The sequence below is a fragment of the Rhea pennata genome, chromosome 1 (assembly GCF_028389875.1).
Source record: "Rhea pennata isolate bPtePen1 chromosome 1, bPtePen1.pri, whole genome shotgun sequence".
Taxonomy (NCBI): domain Eukaryota; kingdom Metazoa; phylum Chordata; class Aves; order Rheiformes; family Rheidae; genus Rhea; species Rhea pennata.
The window spans coordinates 209,583,528-209,601,223 of record NC_084663.1 but is presented as its reverse complement, the minus strand read 5'-3'; the positions used below and the strand labels follow the sequence as shown (position 1 = coordinate 209,601,223).

Here is a 17,696-nt window from a genome sequence, read left to right as displayed (position 1 = left end):
CTTTACGTCTGCTGGTTATCTGTGTAGACTGTATTTCAGGATTTTTGATAGACATCTTACTGGTTTGTGAATTGCACACTGCAGTGCCTCCAGAGAATTAATTTCATTGTTTCTAACTGACTAGGTAGTTAGCATCTCTTTCTGACTTTGGTTATAACTTCATTGCTTCCTGATTGATTTTTGGTGTGCAATCTATCAGGATTTTAAAGCATCATCCCATAAGAAAGCTATGGCTGATGTAGGAATTAGTGATGATAATCGATTTATTTTTTTGTGTCCAAAGGTTTCTTTGTACAAAACACACACAAGCTGAAGATCTTACTGCATTTTTGAAGGTGTTTATTTTGTAAAGCTGTGAGAAAACCTATGCCTGGATAGCACTGTTTGATACTACAATGGAACTGTCTCAGGTGAAGCTGAGTAGTGCAGGACCCTGACTATCTTCAAAGAAGGGGAGTGAAGCAAGACTGTGGAAATTGCTTATTCATAAACTAAGGAGAAGCAGCCTCTCTTTTTCCATTTCAGACAGAGAACTGGTTTATTTGTATATATTCTTCCAAACAGCAAGACATATTATTTTTGCATACAGTTATCAGTAAATTTAGAAAGCAAACCATAGTTCTGTCCTGCCTTGAAGACTGTCTAAAGAAAGATAATTAAACATGATGGATTTTCATCAGTTTACAGATTTTAACTTTTTAGTGTTGTGGCGGACCAGGGTTTGTAGTCCTTGTGCTCACCAAATGACTAAGTCAATGAAAATACTAGCAGTAATAATCCAATGAAGGTAATTCCTCCTGCAACTTGCAAATAAACCCCCCCCCCCCCCCATATTTACTCCTATGCTTTATCATATTTCCTATGCTTTCATGCAATGTTGACCTTTTGGGATGAATTGTTTCTTAGTTCGTTTCTGTAAGTGTGACACAGAGCTTTTGGCTGTTGAAAAAAAAACGAGCATTTTAATGCAGAAGAGCATTATTAGCAGTTGATATAACTTTACATCCTAGAACTGTTTCAACTGGTAGAAGATGTAAGATATGAAAGCTGTAAAAAGCATTGCTTTTTAAACAAAAGTACTAAAAATAGTGACTGGTAAACCACATGTGATTTTCAGAGAGCAAAAAGCTATAGCAAGAGTGTTCAGTCCTAGCCCTTGAGCTGCATGCATTTCTTAGAAAATTCCAGTGCAATATCATGATATCAATGCAGTAATTCAGATATCCAGCTGTGAAAGGCCAAACTCTGTGGGCCACTCCATAGCCACTCCATAGCCCAGCTGTACCCTCGGCATAGCCCTTGTGTTGGAACAGCAGGATCTCTGGAGAACTGCTGCCTTCCAGTAATTCCCAGAGTTACCAGTGTCTCTCTAATCTTTAAATAAGCAGCATGTGTCTCACGATTCTGGGCCTCAGGACAATTTTTGTTATGAATTTCAGAGTCAAGAAGATTAGCAGAACATTAGCCTCTCCTGCTCTGAGATCTGGAGCCTTTATTCTGCGGATGTATCTTCTTTAAGAATTTCTGCCTTCGTGAGGAGTCTCCTCACAAACATGGATATGTGATTTTCTAAGATCAGGCTTTTCAATCAGAAAAAAAAAATATTTCTTAAAAATGTTTCTTGCCCAAAGCAAATTATTAATTTTCTTACCTTTATCTTGGTTTGGACTACAGATTAAACTTGTTAAAGAAAGCATTGACAATAATTCATGCAGGGTTTTGATCAAAATTTATTTATAGTTTTATTAGTTTGATAGTATTGCTTAGTTTGCTGTTGCATTCATCCTGTCCTTACAAGAGATAACACACATCCACAGGATATTGTTGTGATACCGGTGACTTTTTCAAAACGATTTAAACAATACTTTCATCTAAAGGTGCAATGATTCTTGCTTACTAGCTATATCTTTTTGAATAATCCTTAAAGATACTTGTGTGAAAATATAATAATAATACTACTGATGGTCAGTAACCGTCAATTTTTAAGATGGGGAAATTCTGGGGACTATAACACTGGAACTGGCATACACATTTTTTTCCTTATAAAGGTGTTTAGTATTGCAAAGCTTTATGAATGTCTGCTTTGTAAAGGTAAAGAACAAAGAACTAATAGGCTACATTAGTCAATGTTCTCACATCAGACTCAAAATTTGAAAATAGCGTGAAACCTGATCTATAGTATCCATAGAGATCGCTCTCCTTTGCTCTTGGCATGGGGAAAAGAAAGGTGTATTGTAGTTGCTCACAATATTCCTGGTTTAAATGAAAATAAAAGCCTCTTCTTCATTGTATCCAGCTTCAGGAACACACATAATTACAAAAGTCCTCCATTCCAAGCAGCAAAGTAATAGTTTGAGTCTTATGTGAAATGCTGAGAGTAATGGTGGCAGACACCAAAATTTATTCTGAACTTTTCTTCGGGGACTCTGACCCAAGCTGCTATGTGATTAGTTCTGATTGGCTCCAAATCTTCAGTAAAATGTAATTGAATCACTGCAAATGAACGGGAAATTACAGGAAGATCAGCCTGAAGGCCTGATGGTAGCATCTTGCGCTGCCATGTGGAACGTTAGACTTTAAATTAACCCTTCACTCTTTTGGTCCTGCAAAGTTTCAGAGAACTGCAAGAGTTTTTGGTACTTGCTCTGTTTCCCTATGGTGTGTTTTCTGGTGCCCAATTTGGGGAGCAAGCAGTGCATTCTGCTCAGCTCTGAAACACACTCTGAGAATTTGGGATAGATGTGCTTCTGCTGAAAAATAGCCCTGGAGGCAGTTCAGGTTGCAGCTATCACTGATGCAAAAAGGACCTAAAGGAAGAATGCGGCCTGTCATGAAATAGGGAGAGAAAAGCCTACTGCCTAAAGCTCCAGTGTTGTTCTCTGAAGTGTTCCAGCGCTGAGGAAAGCCAGATGGCAATTACTTAGGGTTCAGAGTGGATGAAGCTTGTGTTCACCAGCATAACTGAGGATTTTAAAAGAAAATTAATGGGTAAATTTTGAGGCCTTTTTGATCTTGTGAACTGCAGATCTAATTTCCCTTACATGACAATGGAAAAATGACTTTGAAGTTTAATGTGTACTAGCAAATGCCTAGGTGCTCCATCTGGAATGGAGCCTATTGCACCTAAGGATTGCAGCACATATTGTGTTGTGTATAATGCCGTTTTCACTTATTTGCAGCAGAGCCATGGCAGATGCCCATCCCACAAATGCTCAGTCGAAACACCTGCCTGGATACCCATTCAGCATGCTACCGTAAGTTTGAGCCTTTTAATACAAAGATTTGAGAGACTGAAGGGTAAGTCTCTGTGTTTGGAGCAGCTCCGTCGTGTAAAATATGAATACTTGGTGCATTTGGGAAAGAAAGAATAGAAATAAATCCTAAGGCTAGAGTGAGCCAGAGCTGTTGAAATGTTGGGGTATTGGCTTAGCAGGGTTCCTTCAGAAGTTCAGATTCTTCTGGAATTTAATTCATTCCATATGGAGCAATAGGGATTAGCGACAAGCATGATGTCCTTGATGGTGGTGTCCAGCTCAAAGGGAGTATGGAGTTACTGTTAATTGCTGCAATTAACGCTGTGCTGATGCCTGGGAGTCTGCTAGCTTTGTCTGGTCACAGACATAATTTATGGGAATTCATTCATAAGCTCCCACAGGGTCTGCCAGAAACAGCCAAGCTGTCCCTAGACTCAGGTGCTGACACAAGGAAGGGAAGATGTATCTTGTTTTTTCCCGCATTCCTGTAGAAGAAAGAGATTTGTGTTTACGAGTGTTTTATGAACCAATATGTTGAATAATTTGTGCAGTGGGATAGTGGGCAGTAAGTGAACTTTAGTCTGCTGGATTTATAGGAAATGACCCTTATTTTCATATATGTATGTCATATATATGACATTCCTCCTCCTGCCAATTAGATAATTTCAGTGAGACTTGCTTCTAACTATGAATGCAGTAATATTTAAAGAGGAAAAAGAAACTGGAGTCAAGCTGTATTGTTTTATATCTTGTCTGAATATATATTGTAGAGAGACCCAAATCTCTGGGTGTTGGAAGTCATAGTCATAGAAGACTGACTAAATGTAGAGCTAAGATAATTTATCTCAGCTGAGGAGTTTGCAAGATTAGTTGAAATTTTCTTTGTCTCTTGATTGCAGCATGGTGTTGGTCCACAGCTATCAATTTGTCACTCTTACAAGTAAAAGAATGGGAAACAAGTTCAAGTTTTTGCTCTCCCTCAGTTTTTCCCCAATTTTGCAAGTGCTAGTAAACCCTATGTCTTTGGCTGTCCTTACAATATGCTAAAATTAATGATACCATAGTTGATCTTCAGCTATATTAAAACAGACTTAGCTAAAATTACTGACTGAGGACAGTTGAGCTAATCGGATTTTTTACTAGCTGAGGATCTAGCCCAGTGACTAATTTGTAACCGTTTTTATTTGTTTCCATTTTCAGAGGCTTTGGACTAACTTCGTGATATGGCTAGAAAAGTAGTAACCCTGTGTTCTGGCAGACCAAAGGCAGGAAGCATATTTTGTTGGGTGGCCCTTTGGGAGAAGTCTGACTGATTTGTTTTTTGTTTATATTGAGAGGATTTCTGCATGAACACAAACATGGTAGTGTGGTGCCTTGAGAAATGGAAGTCCACTAGGCATTTGATAGCAAAAGCAATCAAGTCAGAGGCATTTGCACTCCGTGATTTTCACTAACACAGAGCATTGACTCTTCAGATAGTGGCTTTAACTGTTTTCTTAAGTAAGAGAATTCTCATTACTATCTGAATAATGGTTTTGATATTTGTTTCTTAAACTATCAAAAATAAATGTGTTTGGTTTGATTGTTCTTTGCTTATCTCTTGTTACACCAGGTATGTTTGCAGAGATAATTCCTATAGACTTGCTTTCTTGCAAAAAACGGTAACTGAGAATCAAGCTTTGTTGCCTTTGTTAGTGCTAGATGTGGTCTAAGATCTAACAACTCCTGTGTTATTTTGAAACCATTACAGAAAGAAACTTACTATTACAATTCAACCATTCACTTGATTACAATTATTTTTTGAATGGAGCATACTGCATGTGGTCCTTAAAGTAATTGTCTACTTACTTCCTTTCCTCTGTGTTTTGTCAGATTATAAAAGTTGAATGGAGCTCTACAAATACTTCATGCTTCTCTTGTAATCAAATTATTGTCTGTGCAGCCAACCAGATTTTTCTCTCTTCCTTACCTGTGTCAGATATTTCTAGGCATTTTTTACTCTATTGCAATAGATTTGTTTTTATTGGGAATGCAATGCAAACAGCCAGGGAATATGAGAACAGAAACTAATTTCTCTTAGGTGGCCAGTGTGATTTGGACAGTATTTTTAATTACCTTTATTTTATCTGATAAGCATGCCTGTGAAATGTCCTCACTTAATAGAAAGACGATTAATGAAATGACTAAAAAATTCCAGTGATGTAGCAAAGTGTATTACCTGCTATGAAGACAGATCATAAAAAGAGCAGAGATCTGGCCAGCTGTGATTGTTCCATCAGAAGACCATCCTGTGTCCTTGGATCCCTCTCAAGAGTAGTGTAGGGAACAGTGTCAACTAATGAAAGAAAAACAAGATAGTAAAAGGGGTATCTTCCTTCATACAGTTTACTGTCTGCATTGGCTAGGTTTCTCTCTCCTTCCTTCTCAGCAGTTCTTACAAAAAGCAGTTTTTACAAAAAGCACTGTGTCTTCTCTTGGGAGTGCCTTCCCCATATAATGCAAGAACCAGGAGATCTAGCAGCATTGCTGTTATGTAACAGTCTGACTTTTTCTGCAGTCCCTAATTTACTATCTTTTTTGAATTTGCTGATGATTCTTGCAATTAAGATTCTCAATTCTGTTTGGCAACTCACCATCTGCAAAAGAGGGCATAAGTGAACACTGGCTTTCTGTGCCTTCACAACATCCTTAATTAGATTCATTTTAAGTCTAAGAGCTTTAATCAAGGGAATTACCTAAGGGTGGCTTTGTCTACACTTGCACTTTTAGTCATGTCTTCCAAAGGATTTGTAGTGTTTGATTATAAAATACTCCAAAAGGAGTTCACTGCATAGCTCCTTGGCACACTAAACCTTCCTATCACGGGGGCTGCTTGCTAGCTAGATTCATCATGCAGAGATAATGAAGTTTCACAGGGTGCACCTGTGTTGCAAAAATATTTGGGGTTGCCTTTCCACCCAGTTCTGTAGACAGCACTTCATGAGTTCAGCATTCAGCATAAACATTGACTTCTCATCCTTTGCTTTTCCCTGCTGCAGTCTTAAAAAAGCTCCTCCACTCACCTTCCCAGCCCCTTTCTACCAAAAGTCCCCCTTTTTGTGAGCTATCTGCTGCTAAGAGGCAGCAGGAGAAAGTGGTAGAGGGCATCTGGGGCACAAAAGGCAGTGGTTTTGGTGTGTGGCCTAAGCCACTGCTTGCAGACCCTTGTTCAGTAACAACTGTCCTCTTGATTAGCAGGAGAAGAGAACAACCTCTAGTCAGAGATTTGGAGGGTAGGGGAACCTAGACAAAGGTCCTCACAGAGCATATGAAGTAGCTGTGCATCTATGATAACTCCTGGGCTGAAGTTTTACTGCAGAGGTGGCACATAGGTGTTGCACTTGGTGGGAATTCAGAGCAAGTTGGGACTACTGGCCACCTGGCAACCGAGCCTTAGGTCTTTCTGTCCCTCAGTTTACCTGAATCCATAACACAAGGATAGCAAAAGTCACTCATTTTTGAATACTGTATACATGTGCAGAATATTATTGTTTACTTGGGATAGATCAGTGCATGGAAGATGATGTTACTCTAGCCCCGTCTTTTCCCAGTTTACTGGGAACGTTGGAGGAACGGGAATGCACTAAGAGGTGGCATACCCGTCACAATATTTGATTCTGGCCTGATTTGGGAGTACAGCCCATAATAATTTCTGGTTAAAACTAATCAAGGTTTTTGCATTTAGACTCACTTCACAGCAGATGTTTTAAAGAAATTCAGACTTATGGAACATGCCTGTATGTTAGTTCTAGTGGTTGTGCTCTATGTAAAGAATGCTTTGACAGTATACTGCAGAGTGGAGCCAAGCAGAAATGTATTGAAACATGCATATTCAGTTTTGTTTTAAGGCTATGAGTCTAGAGGAATTGTTTCTGAAATCAATCTTTCCTTAAACACAAAACAAATAAATGACTGTTTGGCTAGTCTCTACCCTCTCTGAGGACTGTCTGTTGTGCTTTGTAACTATGTCCCTTTCTCTCCTGTGTAGGTGTGCTCTATAAAATAAATAGCTATGCACTCCAGAAAGTGCCTTTTGCAAGCATTCTTTCTCTCTTTGAGCTTTAAGTCTTTGTCTCTGAAAATCCTGTTGGCTAATAAATTCTGTAGACAATCCGAGTAGTGGGGAATGTTTTTTGTGGCTAATATGTGAAATATTTGAAAACAGCTGTTAATACAATGCTGTGTTCTTGTATCTTTCACCTCCAAGTTGATGTTAATGGAAGATTTTGAATGCTAAAACTGACTTTTATTTTTAAAAGAGGCATTAAAATAATACCATGCACATTTTTGCTGGGCCACCATATTCCTACAGCTCTTCATCCTGAAGTCTTCTTTACCCCTCCTTGCCCAATACTCAGTGCAATCTATTGTCCACTTCTTTATTGTTTAAAAGGCTGCCTGTACTCTGCATTACTGCGAGTCTGTTACCAATTGCCAACTGCTAAGCAGCTTTTTAAAATACCCACTTAAATCCCTCTTTGGGTTAGCTCTCTGATATTTCCTTCTACTTTGCATCCCCCCCTCTTCTCCAGCCATCCCTGGGGAAAAACATGTTGCTCCCTATTGTTGTTGCCTGTAGCTTCAAGTTGTGAAGAGTTATAACATATCTCCTATAGTCAGACTTAGAGATTCAGTGGGGAAAGTTCCAGGTAGCGTTGGATTAGCAGCAAACCACAGCTCATCCCAGCAGGGCAGCAAATGCTTCATGCCTGGATAGATACAGGCAGATGCTAGCAGTAGTATGTGCTAACAGAAGGGGCTGGCTCAGGAGCAAATTTTGAGAGAAATAGTGCAAAAGAATCCAGGCACTCCTCTATTTCATCAAAGATAGGGAAGAAAGAGTGGAGGGAGGGAGAAGATTTTTTAAAATGGTAATGGTTCCTTGGCCATGAAATAGGTATGCTTAATTTATGACATGGGAGATCCGTCCTCACCTTTTAGTTAATGTGATCCCAATGGAACCAAGGAAGGGGTTTCACAATTGCAAAACAAGCTTAGAAACCCTTCAGGTAAGGTGGTAATTCATTTAAAAAATTAGTATGATACACATTAAGCTGTACAAAATCATTATCTGCAGATAGACCCACATAGTTGCTTGATATCATCATCAGGAAACATTTTGCATGACTTATTTACACTGAGTAATCTCATTAAGCACACATTAGGATTGCTGTCTTTATCATTTTATTTATTTTATGGGAAGCACCAAGATGTTACTACAGCAGTCCCAATCACAGAACTGTAGCATTGCATAACTGAGAACAAGATATTTATAACTTGGTTATTGACATTTTCTTTAATTTGAAAATTGGCATTGATGTGTATGACAGCATTTACCTAAGAGCAAACTTTTACAGGAAAACAGAGTTTTAACTATTTAAAATTGTTGAAACTCATGAGGTTTATGAGAGAAACAATTTCAACAGAAGTTAATATTCTTCTGGTCACTATTTTAAAATTCTGTTTTAAATTCTGGTTTATACATGCAGTATTTTTGCACACTCACAGTAATTTAAAATAGTATGCATCTTCAAACTCTGCACATTCAAACTTATTATTACCAGACAAAGACTTTCTGATAACATATATATATAATTAAAAGGTTAAATATCCCAGTGCTGTTGCTATCCCAAACTACACTCTATTTACATGGAGAATTCGATGCTTGGGTCAAACAGGAGTGATTCAAATATTCTGAGTTTATGAAGATACAAACAAGAAAAAAGTTAGCTCCACTCTGAATTTACACCCTGCAATAACCCAGAAATATGATAAATATGACTGCTTAGAAGTATTTCTAGACACCAGTTAGGGGAGCTAAATTGTTTTCATTATTTTTCTTTTATTGTTGCAGCAGAGTAAGTGGAGTCAGTGATTTAATTTTTTGAGTAAACAGAACATGTTCATCATATAAATTAAAGAAGGATATTTGTATGTAACCAAAGGGTGAACCGTGGCTAATGTGGAAGAATAGGCCTCTGACTTATGGCTCAGTAATTCATGCCAAAACAGTATCTAGGCACTACACCATGGCAAGGAGCTTCGTTATGCCAGGCACTTCAGAAATCTATAGAAGAAACTTGTGACTGAAGCAGTCGTGGAAGACAAAGGGTAGGAACTAAGCATTGCTTGTCAGGATTTTATAGAGATTCTGAAAGTGAAATTCGTGTGTCCAAGTTTATGCCAGTGAAGAACTACAAGTACTTCTTGAGATGCAGCTCTTCTTAAGGCTGGTCTTTAAAGTAGGTCAGATGAATTGGGCCGTTGAAGGGCATGTTTCTCTTGATTAATGAATGATAAAGAAAACCTACACAACCATCTGTGATGTAGGTGGCTGAACTAAAGTATGTATCCTGCACTAGAAGATTTTTGCAATGTCACAAAGGTTTGCAGCAAAGTGGTGACCTACGCGAGAGACTCTGCTGTGAGACTTTCCTTCTAGGCTATCCCAGTGCAAGCAGTTCATTATATCTACCCTTGTATGTGACCTGCCTGCCCCTGACTTCCAGGCAAAACGCAAATGAATGGAGGATTGAACCTTAGGAGTATTACTGCATCTCACATAACCCTGTGTCATAACAACTACCTTTTTTCCTTAATATGTTGGGGGAAAAAAAATCTATTTGACCATAGTAGGCCATATGTTTTAGTGCCTCTTTCATTTGTGCCTTTAGATTATACGCCCTGTTATTCATTCAGTACATATTGTGTAATGCCGTTTACACTTACAGGGCTATAGAAACCTGACTGTCTCTCTTTGTCACACAAGTGGCTGTGAATGGCCACCTTAGTAAATGTGTTCTGCAAAGATGTATTCCTGTAAAGTTCCCAATGCCTCTTGCCTGTACTTGAGGGACCTCCCTTCAGCCCTGTTGATACCACTCATATGTCAGTAGGAATGAACATGGGAATTCTGCCCTGGGACTGGGGCCGCCTCTTGTGGAGGTGTTCCACAGGCATTTTTGCAGAAAAGAGTATAAAAAATGTCTTCAACGGAAAATGGAAATTATTCTTCCCTGTACAATGCTCATACCTCTGTTATTTGGGGCTTTATTGCAGTTGGGAACAGTTATGCAAATTAGGATTTGTTTGCTTTGATTGTTTGTTTTGGTTCCTCTAGGGAAGCAAGAAATATAAATGGGAAAGTGCCAGTAAACCATATAATTAATAAACTGTTTTGTCACAGGAAGACCATGCATTTTAGGTCTGAATGCCCTGTATTTTCAGGGTATTGAAAATTAGAGTTTCAGTTCTCCACACAAGGATGCCTGAGCTGCGTCATCCTTTCCTGGATCTGAGCCTTACCAAAAGGTGCTAGCTCAGCCCTATTTGTTGACGACTTCTGGAGTCTGAATGAAGCTTGTGTATGAATCTCTACAGGTTGGTGTCTCTGTGAATTTTTCTGGATGTGCATATGCCATTTTTCCACCAAGTAGCATCATTTTGTATGAAGTCTCAAGGATAAGTATTTGTTCAAAGTGTTTAACTTAATAATTTTGGATTCAGATACATCATAACAATATTTTTTCATACGACCCACAGTAGGTCTACTTCTTCTCCCTTACTTTGAGAGGTACTTTACTGAATTTCCTTTGTATCTGAGCATCTCAGGGTGTTTATTTGTTGTCACAAGATCTTTGTGAAGAAGTTAGGACAAACTATCATCCCCATTTCACAAATGAGAAGAAACAGGCAGAAAACACAAGTACACAGCACAGAGATACAGTGAGCACGTCAGTTCTGGAATCAGCGCTGCCACATCAGGGCAGCACTGCGCCCAAGTTAATTAACCTCTGACAGAGCTAATTAGCCTGTACATGGTAATATATCTTTGTAAACTATTTTACTGTGCCATGTAACTGATCAGCTCTTGGAACAACCTTCGGGATTTGTAACAAAGCATTACATCAAACGGCCCTGTCTGCAGATGTCCATGACAGAACAGGACATCATCCATTTGTGGAAAGGGAAGAGTCATTTTAACAAATATTTACCATCATGGATAATTGAATAACTTGAGGGAGGGATTTTGAGACATTATTGTTATGATCTGGGCCATCCCTTTGCTGAGCTAACAGCCTTTGGTTGGGAACTGTACTCTAAGAGTGGAATGGTGGGACCAGAGTGTGTAAGAGCAATCAGGTCAGCAGTTTGCTCTGACTGTCTTTACCGACACCTGCGTTTCAGTTTGCTCTGTTATGATTGTCTTTACTGACACCTGCCTTTCAGGGGCAGCAACATTTAGAGGCGATGCCTTCTCTATTCGTTAGAAATGTTTTTAATGTGTGGTGTAAACACCAAAAGTAGGATGCCATATAATCAACATAAATATACAAAAAGTCTGAAGGCTTTACTTCCAAAAATATATATTAAATATATGTATTTTTTGTATAGACACTTAAATACCTCATTCTTTATGCCTTTGGCACTGCCTTCTGGGCTGTCCTGATCTCTGCACTGGATCTCTGCTACATAAATAACTCTCTGACCTTATCTCCAGCTAATCTAAGCCTGTTAGTGTTCAACTCCTATCCCTTTTCTCTGTCCCATCTACATCTCAGTCTGACTCCTCCATAGTACTCCCTTCACTGGAAATTCCTGAGTGAAAGCTGGGCCTTGAAATTAATTTAAGGGTAGTGGGAAAGGAAAGGGAATACTGTTCCTCCTTTTAGTCACAGAATCTCTCTTATATTTCCATCTTCCCTGCTCAGTCTTTACTTCTGTAGTTCTTAAAGAGGGATATTGCATTTGGATAAATATTTACTGTTTTTAAACTGTTCATCATTGTAGGCTAGATAATCAGACAAACCAGCCATGAGTGAAGAGTAGTGATTTCTAATACGGGATGGCTACCTAGGTATAATTTAATGTCATGACAGTAGCAGAATGGTAGTATTGAATTAAAGGACAGGAAATAATCTTTGGGGGATTGAGTCCAATCATTTGTTGCTACAGGAAACACTATCATGTTGCTTGGGATTTGCTTAGGAATTTGGTGATGATTCACTGTCACACTTCTAACTTCCACTATAGTCCTGTGTTGGTCACTGTTGCTGGATAAATATGGTAAGACAAAGTGCTACACACACAACGCCCTTTCTTTAAAGATTATTCTCAGTTAAAAAGTCAGGTGAATTACTCACTAGAGAATTTGTAATTTATCTGATTTGTTCTCTTCCTATAAAACAAGATTACATATCATAATTTGTTGTATATGTGCATGGTAAATTTAGCTGTTGATTTTAAACTCAATCAAGGCCAAACTGCTGACGAGACAATTTATGTTATATTTGACATTAAGACACTGAATCTACATAGGTGGTTCATAGAACTGTAGACTGGCCATGGCAGATCCAAACAAATGTCCCAACGGATCTTTGTAGCTCTGTAGCTGACAGAGGCCTGTACCTGATACTTAAAGTGTGATAGCATATTAAGTAGAGAGTCATATTTTCCTTGGAATACCTTTCCTACTTTCAGTAATCAGCAGTTTAGAGACTTAGGAACCTTGAGGTTACAGATGGGCAGTTACTTTGGTAGACCAGACCAGAACTCATTAAAATAAGAACTATATAAGTGGAACAAAATTCTACTGTCAGATTTAATAGAGTAAATCTGGATTTGCACTGGTGTTACAGGGGTGTATTTGGTTGCTCAGTCTCTTTCTTGCTAGTAAAAGTAGTTAAACCTTGAAAATTCAAATACAATCCTGGATTTTTAATAAAGAAAAACTGCTATGATAGTAACATCTTAGCATTTACTTTAGCAATTCTTAACTATAATAATGTAGGTTTTTACTTATCACATATATTCTTATCAGTTTTCCAGTGTAGTAACTTATTGAATATAATCTGATCAGCTGTGCATTTTATCGCTCTTTAGATGTGTTCATGAATAATACTTTTAGAGATTTAAGGGGTGATTTAAACAATGATTTTTTCTGCTATCTTTCTTGAAATTCAAATCGCAACTAACTTTTTGAAACACCAGTTCTGTGGAAGCTCAGCATCTTATATAATTAAAAAGTGTGCTTGAACTGACCTTTCTATTTTTGTTATTTATTATCCTTTGCCTTTTGGTATATTATATGTTACATTGTGGTTGATATGAAATTGTGGAGCTCTTCTTGCAAGATTAGTCACGGTTTTTCTTTTCTTATGAACAGTAAGTTTTGAGACCTCCTGTTTTGGTGAAATGAATGGCAAACTTTATTTCTAAATGCAAGTAGAGGAGTCTTCTCTAGTTTATTACCCCTGATAATCCAAGAATTTGAATTAGCATTGTGGATTTGTAGCAAGATACAATAGTAGTTCAGCATTTTGTATGTTTTTTGGGTTCTTAGATGTGCTTAACTGCTGTTAAGGAGTAAACTCCTAGAAAAGTGAGTATATTAAATGATCTCTTTTAGTAAACCAAACTTAACATCTTTTTTTTTCCAGTCATATGTCATTACTTTACTATCTTCATTTGGTGTTCAGGACAAGGAGGTGGAATGCTATTTTTTATTTTGACTACGTTTAGTAACAATATTCTGCAGAATCACTACAGCTAAGTGGGAGTGAGCAAGCAGTTTTATGTTCTGGTTTGTAAATAGTTAACAGAATTGTCAGGTAATTTCTGACTCCTTCTTTCTGGTAAAAGCACATAAATTATACAAAATCCTGACTGCTCTGAGGCAGAATTAGACAGGGATGAAGTATCTACAAGCCCTTTAAAAAGGGCTTCTGAATTCTATCTTGTTCCCAGTGTACCCTAAGAAAAACCATGTCTGTTTCTTGGTTTCATCAAACTGCACACAGTACACTTGCTACTTGCCTAAGTTTCTCTGAGATATGTTAATGTGTAAAATATTGCATAACAATGTGATACAATTTCAGAATCCTTGTTTAGTTTTCCAGGGCCAATGTTTAGAACCTTTTTATGAGAAGGTAAGAGAAACTTACCAAAATCCATATATTTTATTATATAACAACATTCCTCAGATTTAAAATTGTTTTATTTGGGCAGGACAGAAGGCTGAGAAACTCCTTGCTTTGTGGGAGTTGCATTTTTGGATGCAAAATCAAAACATTGGCATGATAACATGGTTTATACTCTTATGTTCACGAATTCACGTAATACAGATACAAGTTGAAGCTATCAAGATTCAAGGTGATTTAAACATCATTGTTTTAAAATAATGCAGCTCTAAAGCACAAAAGAGGAAATGCTTGGTTTTTTATAGATGTTCCAAAGCCTTTTATTCAGTTTTTTATTCAGTTTCTTGCTAATGTTCCAAAGCCTTTTTTTTATACCTTTGTTTCTTATTATTTCTGTTTATTGATCACTGACTAAAGATATTGTCACGTCTACAGAAGCCTCAAATTTATCTTACTTTCTGAACAGAAGCCAGAAGACCCCAACTGTCACAAAATTGAAAAGGCTGGCTAATAACAAGCAGCTATTTGTTCTTTCAGCTGTTATCTAAATGGGAAGAGATACCATGAAACACTTTTCCTAACTGTAAATCTACTAGACATGGATGCATCAGAGTATTGCAAAGGCCTGGGTCCACCTAAGCCCTTTAACAGCTAGAATATGGTTTGGACAAAATTTAAGTTTCCAAGTTCAAGTAGGCATTTCATAATGCCCGTGCCCATTTGTGGCCTTCCTTTCCTCACTGCTTACATATCTTAGATATTTTAGGCACCAGAGTTTTCATAAGTAAATTCTCCATTCTTTCCACTGAAGCTCTGATATGGTGCAACCAGGAATACAAGAATTATGGCCCAGGGAAAGAGAGGAAAAGGAAGCTTGGCTGATCTGTCCATTACAGAGGACGTTTTATTGAGAAAGTGAAGGCTTTTCACCCCTGTTCCAGGGATTGATACATATCTGGCAATCAAGTATCAGTGGATGAAATGTGTGAACAGGCTGTAGAAGGTGGCTAGAGCCTAAGAAATGCCATTCCCAAAGGATGGAGTTGAGCTTGTTGTCTTTTTCTTTCATTTTTTGTTGTACAGCTGGCCACCTTTCACAGATAGGATGGAGGTTTTCTTACATCTGAGTCTTGTTTATTGCTGCTGGGTGCAGCACACACCTGGGAGGTGGGAATGTGGATTTGATCTGCAGAGTGAGGCTAGCTTTGAATTCTGAACTTCTGGTTATAAAAATGTAATTATATTAAGAACATCTTCTCTTTTGTTCATCTTTTTAAGGGGAAAGAATGAAGCAGTCTTTTCTTCCCAAAGCTTAGGCATGTAAGTAGCAGAGAGGGCAGGCCCCTAGAGCAGGAGACGGAGAATTTCAGAAACGTCCTTTTCTGTGCCTTCATACTGCCATTCTTCCCTGTCTCTAGCCAACCTGCTACTTTTTGTGATTTTTATTATTAGCTATTTTTACTCACTCCATTGCAGGAACCAGTACCAGCCAGACAACACAACTCTTAGTGTCACCACACTCTCTTTATTGATCTGCAACTAATTTCACTGTGCTCAAAGCGTAAGGTGGTAGAAATGTTGATAAGACTCTGCAGTGTCACTGTATAGGCGCAGAAAAACTCCTAATGTAGTATGTTTATTCAGAACAGCCCAGGAAATGCTGGAAAGTAGATCAGTGATACGCACTTTGATTCCTCAGAAAATTACTAACATTTTTAATTAAATCCAGAACAGTGTATCATATCAACATGACAGAATCTGTAAGCAAATAGTTTATCTTGATAGCTAGAGAACTGTTGTGGGATTGTTTTTTTTCCTGGAAGAATATAATAATGTGGTAGAAACAGGTAAGCCTTACGGATTTAATTTACTGAATTTTTCTAAATGCATTTGATAGGTTTTATTTTGAGAGAAGTTAAATACGACTCCAAAATGGGTGAGCATCAGGAAACTGTGTAGTTATTAGGCCTAATGTTACACCAGCCCAATGAATACCTTCAGAACCTTTGCCTAAGTCTTTGGAGATGGACATTTCTATACTGAATTGTGTAAGGAAAGAATTGAGAACTGCATTAGTTAGTACCATTAAATTGTGATACTTAGTCAGATCAGTGCAAAACAGCTAGAAAATCTAGGTAATTTAAAATAATTCTGGAGGCTCAGCAATATCATAACATGGAATTTAACTGAGACAGAAAGAAAGTAATATACTTTGCAAAAATTGTCTGTGTTATACTGACTGATCACCCCTTCATTTGACAGACTAGCTGAGAGAAAAGATTTAGGTGTCACTGTGAGGAACTCATGAGTTAGATTTCAATTCCTTATAAAATAATTGAATAAATAACTGGAGATGAAATCAGTAAAATATAGAGGGTAATAGAAGTCTGAGTAAACAAGCAGCATGATTTTTATAGAGAACAAATCATGCAAGACATGCTTAATTGCTTGTTTTGATTGAATTACTAAATTATTAGCTGTTGCTTATATTTTTCGAGATAGACTTTCAAAGACATCAAGAGCAGTTAGGCGCCCAACTCCTGCTGATTTTAAGAGCTTGCTACATTATCTCCTGAAGTTTTAAGGAAAAGTTCATGTTAATTGCCTTGGAGTTTAGCCTTGGTACATGACTTTTTAGACCTCCAAGAGAGAATGTGCCCAGATGGATATATATATTGAGTTATAGAGGGATGTTGGCACTGCTTCCAGAACCATTATTATATGCACTTGCTTGATATTTTTATTAATGATTGAGCAGTTGGGCTCAAAGCAGGATGCTAATGAAATGTGAAGGCCAAAATTCAGGAAGCTGTGAGGATTAATAAGATAATACGACATTGTGGAACAAAGATTCCCTCCAAAATCGAGCCTATTCCCCCTCCAAAAGCAAAAAACAAAAAAACAAACAAACAAAAACCAAAAAAAAAAAAAAAACCAAAAAAACCCCAAACCCTAGAACTTTTCATGAGAATGATACTTTAAATACTTCTCTTGGGAAATTCAAGAATACTGATACTGCTGGAGAACAAAGAGAACTTTGACAACACTTTTGATAAACAGCGGTGCTCCAAAAATCTGTAACATTATGATGAATATTTTTCTGAATTCTACCAAATTATCTAGCTTCTCTTAGAACTGATGCAAACGGAGGACCCCTAATGCAGGCCACTCAGAGAAAGAAGGTAGTAGCAGGCACATCTAATAACATGGCCTTCTAAAGCAGGTCTTTACTAGTGGTGAGATTAAAGAGAAGCAAATCATTGGACAAATAAACAGAAACCAGTTAGCTCATTTCACCAGAACTCTCTGGCATTAAAGACACTTTCACTGTCATGGTGCAATTAGAAGCTCTCCAAAAGTGGCATATATTGAATCTGTTCCACTGGAGAACAGATTCTTGGTGGATATTTCGAAAAGAAATCTAAAAGGATGCTAGTGCAGCTAAAGGGAATGGCAAAAGCAGATTTGGCTGAAGCTAACAAAA

General features: G+C 37.8%; 1 long non-coding RNA gene across 2 annotated transcripts in view; it reads right to left on the bottom strand.

The window, feature by feature from the left end:
• Positions 1–511: 511 nt before the first annotated feature.
• Positions 512–17,696, bottom strand: part of LOC134135678 (uncharacterized) — a 42,706-nt gene continuing 25,521 nt past the window's right edge. For both annotated transcript variants that reach the window (XR_009957336.1, XR_009957335.1), the window contains 2 exons: positions 5,473–5,589; positions 512–3,739 (listed from right to left, as the gene is read on the bottom strand). This is a non-coding gene — a long non-coding RNA (uncharacterized LOC134135678). The remainder of the gene's footprint in view (positions 3,740–5,472; positions 5,590–17,696) is intronic.